Raw genomic sequence first — 7,681 nt, 5'->3', positions numbered from 1 at the left:
TGTATGTATATATAAGTATGTGTGTGCATATATACATACAAATATATATTCACAATGTGACAATCATAAATTCAAGGCCATTTTTTATGTATGTGGCTTATTTATATACAATTCATTTTTCTAAAAGCAGGGTTTAAATTATTAAATACTCTCACAATAATAAAACATTTTAACTTCTTCAGAATGATTTACAAGCATTATCAATAATTTCAGAGAACTTTCATCACCCTCAAATTTATTCTTATTTTATTAATAGTCATTCTCCCATAATTATCAACCTTCAGTATACACAGGCTGACCACTGAGCCCCAGAATCCTTTCCTAGATGCCCAGTAAATTGATGTGGATGCTTCTAGTTTCTATTGGAATGTCAGTAAGGTCAAATGATGTTTTGAGGGGGCAGAGGTGACAGGTTGTTTTTCTAAAACAGACATATAAAATAATGCTTTGTTGAAGCAGACACAGGAGACAGGATATTTTGTTATAGCAAACACTGAAAGGATATGTGGTGTTGTGAAGGAATATGAATATGACCCCAGAGACAGAGAAGTTCAGGCCAATTGCCCTTATGAATATCAATGCAAAAATACTCAATAACTTTTAAATCCTTAAACATCAAAGGAAGAAAAATACCAAAATTTTGGAAAGGAGATAGACCCTCAACCCTGGTGGACAGTATAGGCATAGTCCTCTTCTATAGAGCAGGTTGATCCAGGCACTTCAGAGAACTCTAGAAAGTCCTTAACTCTGAAAATCCACAGCAGGCTTGACAGCAAACTGTGGATACTTCGAACAAGTGGGGTCAATGAATGTGAATCTGTTTTTCCTATTTAAGTTGATAATAAGCTACATAGATGTGGGTATGGAGGACAAAAAACAAAACAAACAGGGTCTAGAGAGATGGCTTAGTAGTTAAGAGCACTGATCTTCAGAAGGTGCTGAATTAAAAGCCCAGCCAGCATATGGTGGTACACAACCATCCCTAATGAGATCTGATACCCTCCTCTGAAGTGTGTGAAGACAGTTGCAGTGTACTTATATATAAAAAATAATGAATAAATAAAAAATTCTTTATAAAACAAATGAACAAAACATAGTAATAAAAGACAGAGTCTTCAACCAATATAAGAAGATTGACCTAATCCCATGCCTCCTGTCACATCACTATGGAGATTAGAAATAACCACAATAGAAAGCCCACATACACAAAAAAGCTGAATAATACACTATTCAATGATAACTTGATCAAGGAATAAATAGAAAAGTAATCAAAACTTTTTAGAATTTAATGAAAATGAAGACAAAACATTCCCAAATTTATGGGACACAAGATAAGCAGTGCTAAGAGAAAATCTGATAGCCATTAGGACCTGCAAAATGAAACTGGAGAGAGCATACACTAGGAGCTTAATAGCACATCTGAAAACCTGGCAACAAAAAAAATCTAATTCAACCATGAGGAAGAAAAGGGAGGAAATCATCAACACAGTGCTGAAAAAAATCGAGTAGAAACAAAGAGAACCATACAAAGAATCAACAAAGCTTATAGCTGGTTCTTTGAGAAAATCAACAAGAGAGATAATCCCATAGCCAGACTAACCAAAGGGTACAGAAACAATACCCAAATTAACAAAATAAAAATGAAAAGGGGGATATAACAATAGAAATGGATGGAATTCAAAAAATTATCAGATCCTACCATAAAAGCCTATACTCAAGACAATTGGAAAATCTGATTGAAATGTACAGTTTCATAAACAGCTACCAACTACAAAAATTTAATCAAGATCAGATATACCATCTAAACAGTCCCATATCCCTAAAGAAATAGAAGTGGTCATAGAAAGTATTCCAACTAGAGAAATCATTTGAAATGCATATAAAAAATAGATAAAAAAAAATACTATCTAAAAAAAAGAAATTTCCAACCAAAAAAAGTACAGGGACAGATGATTTTAGTTCAGAATTCTTTCAGACCTTCAAATAAACCCTAACACCAATACTCTTCAAACTTTCCCAAAAAATAGAAACAGAGTGAAAACTACCCATCTTATTCTACGAAGCCACAATTCGATATCTATACCAAACTAAGATCCAAAAAAGAAAGTGAACTTCAGGCCAGTTTTCCTTATGAATTTCAATGCAATAATACTCAATAAAATTCTTTCTAGCCTGAATCCAAGAACACATCAATATGATCATTCACCATGATCAAGAAGGCATCATCCCAGGGATTCGCAGATGGGTCAATATATGAAATTATATCAAGGCAATCTACAACATAATCAAACTGAAAGAAAAAAAAACACTTGGTCATTTCATTAGATGCAGAAAAAGAATTTGATAAAATTTAACATCCTTTCATGTTAAAGGTCTTGGAACGAACAGGAATTCAAGTCCCCTAACTAAACAAATAAAATCAATATACATGAAACCAGTAGCCAACGTCAAAGTAATTGGAAAGAAACATGAAGATCAGGGACTAGAAAAGGCTGAGTCTCTGCCTATTTATTCCATATAGTACTTGAATTTCTAGCTAGTGCAATTAGGCAACACAAAGAGGTCAAAAGGATACAAATTGGAAAGGAAGAGATCAAACTATCACTATTTTCAGATAATAAGATAGTATATTTAAGTGACCAATATAGCTCCACCAGAGAATTCATACAGCTGAAAAATATCTTCATCAAAGTCTGGTTATAAAATCAACTCAAGCAAATCAGTAGACTTCCTATATTCAATGAATAAGGAGGCTGAGAAAGTAATTCTAAAGAAAGAAAATGGAGGTCAGCATGCAGAAGAGTGAAAATTGATTCATTCTAATCTCCTTGTACTAAGTCCAAGTCCAAGGACATCCACATAAAACTAGACATACTGAAACAAACATAAAAGAAACTGGGGAAAACCCTTGAGGACATGGGCACATGGGAAAAGTTCCTGAACAAAACTTCAATAGCTTAAGTTCTAAGATCAAGAATTGTAAAATCAACATCAAAATCTTCAAAGTTTCTATAAGTAAAGGACACTATCAAAAGGACAAAATGTTAACTAACAAATTGGAAAATTACCTTCACCAACTCTACACCTGACAGAGTATGAGTTTCCAATATACACAAAGTTCTCAAGAAGTTTACTCCAGAGAACTAAATAAGCCTATTAAAAAATGGAGTACAGAGCTAAACAAAGACTTTTCATCTGAAGAATGTTAATGGCCGAGAAGCACCTTAAGAAAGATTCAGCCTTGTTTGTAATAGTCAGAACCAGGAAAGAACCCAGATGTCCCTCTGTGGAGGAATGAATACAGAAAACGTGGTATATTTACACAATGGAATACAGTCTGAGTAATAAATTGGGGAAATGACACCTTTCTCAATAGCCACGAACAATATAAGGTATCTTGTTGTGATTTTAACCAAACAATGAAAGATCAGTATGACAGCAACTTCAAGTCTTTGAAGAAAGAAATCAAAGTAGACTTCAGAAGTAGAAATAAATCTTCCAAGTTTTGGATTGACAGTGTTAAAATAGATAAATAGCCATCATTCCAAAAGATAGCTACAGATTCAATGCAATGCCAATCAAAATGCCAACTCAATGCTTCATAGACTTAGAAAGAGCAATTCCAAATTCATCTGGAATAACAAATCTCTCTGGAAATATAAAGCTATCCTAACAGTAATAGACCTTTTGGGTGAATCAATATCCCTGACTTAAAGCTGTATGGCAGAGCAATTGTTTTAAAACCACTTAGCATTGGTAAGGTGTCAGGAAATTAGATCAATTGAATAGAATTGAAGAACTCGAAATGAACCCACAGAATTATGGTCACTTGATTTTTGATAAAGGAGCTACAACCATCCAGAGGAGAAAAGAAAAATTTTTCAACAATAAGCGCTAGTTCAACTGGAGGTCAGCATTTAAAAAATGCAAATCGTCGCATCTTATCTCCTTGTACTAAGCTCAAGTCCATGTGTATCTAGAACTTCCATAAAAAACCCGACACTGAATCTAAAAGAAAATAAACTGGGGAAGATCCTTGAGGAGATGGGCACAGGGGAAATTTTCCTCAACAGAACACCAATAACTTTTTCTCTAAGATCACGAATTGACAGATAGGACCTCATAAAACTACAGAGTTTCTTTAAGGCAAAGGATATTGTCAAAAGAACAAAAGGCAACCAACAAATTGAGAAAAGGTCTTTACCGACACAGCATGTGACAGAGGGCTAATATCCAAGATATAAAAATAACTATAGAAGGTAGATTCTAGAGAGCCATATATCCCCTTTAAAAATGCGGTTCTGAACGAAACAAAGAGTTTTCACCCGAGGAATACTAAATGGCTTTGAAGCACCTTAAGAAATGTTCAACATCCATAGTCATCATGGAAATGCAAATCAAAACCATCCTGAGATTTCACCACACAGCAGTCAGAATGGCTAAGTTCATAAATTCAGGAGACAGCAGGTGCTTGCAAGGAGGTTGAGAAAGAGGAACACTCCTCCATTGCTGTTGGGATTGCAAGATGGTACTACCACTCTGGACATCAGTCTGGTGGTTACTCAGAAAACTGAAAATGACAATTCTGGAGAAACCTGCAATATACTTTCTGGGCATATATCCAGAGGAATCCCTGTCATACAATAAGGTCAAATGACCCACTATGTCCATCCCAGCCCTATTTATAATAGCCAGAAGCTGGAAAGAACCAAGATGTACCTCAATGGATGAATGGATACAGAAAATGTAGTATATTTACACAATAGAGTACTACTCAGTAAATAAAAACAATGCATTCATGAAATTCTTAGGCAAGAGGTTGGAACTGGTAAATATTATCCTAAGTGAGGTAACTCTTTCACAAAAGAACACGCATGGAATGCTGTCACTGACAAGTGGATATTAGCCTCAAAGCTCTGAATACTCTAGATATAACTCACATATCAAATCATTCTTAAGAAGGAAGGAAGGAGATGGCCCAGGTCCTGGAAATGCTTGATGCAGCATTTTAGGGGATTGCCAGGACAGCGACGTGGGAGGGGGTCGATTGGGTAATGGGTGGAATGAAGAGGTCTTATGGACCTCTTATGAGGAGGTGGGAACCAGGAAGGTGAAAATCATCAGAAATGTAAACAAAGAATAAAGGAAATTTTTTAAAAAATGCCGATTTCTCTTTCTTTCAAAAAAAAAAAGAAACTAATAAACAAACAAACAAAGAAACAAGAAACAAAGAAAGAAATAAAGAAACAAAGAAAGAAATAAAGAAAGAAACAAAGAAAGAAAGAGAGAGAGAAAAGAAAGCCTAATTTAACCCAATTATTCTCATCTGAACTTCTCATTTTCTCACAGTTTTTGCAATGGATCTACAGGAATATTATATAATGATGGCGAAAACTTTACTTCCCAAGCTGAATAAGGTATGTTATTGATGTCTGTTCTCCAGACCTCTTACGAACTAATAAGGACATCGCTTAAATTATCAACTTGATAATATCAGTATCAACTTCATACCTTCTAGAATAATATGAAAAATATGATCATGGGCAATGGAAGTTATAAGTGATGTAGTCACAGAAAACACTTCTATGGTCATAAGATAGAGTGCAACCTTGTATACTCATTCCTTTAATCACAGCACTTTTCTCTAGTATGTGCAGAATCACCAACTAATCAGTGCATGTAGTTTTCACTAATTAGTAACTGCTATTAGTAGGGTTCACAGCTTTTTCTTGATTCTTCATACTAATTTTGAAACATTGAAGTTAAGAGACTTACTTACGTTGCCTGTTGTGTACAAGGATCATAATCAGGGATTCCGCTCTCAGTTTTCTACATTCTACATGGAAAAACCTAGCAGGAGAACAACTGCTTCTCATATTTTAAGCATTTTGTTTGAGACCAGGTCTCACTGTATATTCCACATATCCCCTGAAGTATCAATATTCATATACCAGGTTTAAAGATGCTAAAATTCCGGTCATGTGCTTGCACATATTCCAAATTTTCCTTTTTTAATATTTTTATTTTCTATATTCTTTGTTTGTATTCCAAATGATTTCCCCTTTCCCGGATCCCCCCTCCCCATATGTCCCATAAACCTTCTTCTCTCCATCCCTTCTGCAATCACCTCCCTCCTTTTTCTCTGTCCTTATATTCCCTTCCAATGCTAGATAAATCCTTTCCAGGATCAGGACCCTCTCCATACTTCTTCATGGGCGTCATTTGTTATGCAATTTGTGCCTTGGGTATTCAGGGATTCTGGGCTAATTAATATCCACTTATCAGAGATTGGATTCCATGTGTATTCTTTTGTGATTGGGTTACCTCACTTAGGATGATAATTTCCAGATCAAACAATTTGCCTAAAAATTTTGTGATTTTTTTGTGAATTCATTGTTTCTAATTGCTGAGTAGTATTCTATTGTGTAAATATATCACATTTTCTGAATCCATTCCTCCTTTGAGGGGCTCTGGGTTCTTTCCAGCTTCTGGCTATTACAAATAAGGCTGCTATGAACATAATGGAGCATGTGTCTTTATTGCAAGCCGGGGAATCCTTTGGGTATATGCCCAGGAGAGGTATAGCAGGGTCTTCCTGATCTGTCCTGTCCAGTTTTCTGAGGAACCACCTGACTGATTTCCAAAGTGGTTACACCATCTTATAGCCCCACCAGCAGTGGAGGAGTTTTCCTCTTTCTCCACATCCTTGCCAGCACCCTTTTTGTGCCCCTTGTGAGTTCCATGGGGCCTTGGCCAAGCAATTTTTGATATTTCCCTCCCATTTCTTCCTTCACAAGAGCTTCTATATTGATAAAAAATTATGGTACTCCTGGTATAGGTCACCACCTAACAGAACATGTATTCAATTGATTAGAATAATGGTCACACTGAATTTTAATGTCATGATATGGGAACACAGTAAATAAAGTTTAATGAGAATATTGAGATTATAGCAGCATTTATAATTTATGCCACTCACAAATAAATATGTGATCTTAAAAGAAAACTGTAATTCTTAACATAAATTATATTCTAGTGAGAAAGATAGTAAAAAATTAACCTGAGTTAAATTTTTCAGATGCCATTTTATACACGTTAACTCCATGGCCTTTACTATATTGGCCTGTATGTCTTCAGAAATTTCCTTGTAATGTGATTGTCCCTTCATCAAACTGTCTTGACAGGTGAAAACAAAGAAATGAATAGCTGGGATATATTACATTCTCAAGGATAGAGTGTATTAATCTAAACTCAAGACAGAATTTAGATTAATTAGATCTTGTGATTCTGATGTTCACTAGAGCTGTAAAAACTGTTATAATTAACTTGATAACTGTCAAATCAGAAAACAAACAAGCAAAAAACAGTGCAGTCTTCAAAAAAATATATTTTAAGTTTGTCTAGTCTAGAAATGGAGTCATTTCCCTTGCTGCTTGCCTGTGACTCCTATATGGTTTGGACTACGGGAAGTAGGAATACATGTACATTTAAAAGTCTACATTTACATTACTGAATCATTCCAAAACTCTCCATTTCCTGTACTCTTCTAATGATAGAACCCACTTTTCATCTTTATCAATGCAGACTTTCTCCAACTCAAACTATCCTCATTTTTCTCTCCTGGATATACTTCCTTCTTTATTGCCCAGCATTGGCAATATCAAATCAGTTTTTCTCTCCT

The sequence above is a fragment of the Apodemus sylvaticus genome, chromosome Y, assembly GCF_947179515.1.
Source record: "Apodemus sylvaticus chromosome Y, mApoSyl1.1, whole genome shotgun sequence".
Classification (NCBI taxonomy): Eukaryota; Metazoa; Chordata; class Mammalia; order Rodentia; family Muridae; genus Apodemus; species Apodemus sylvaticus.
This window is presented reverse-complemented; position numbering follows the sequence as displayed.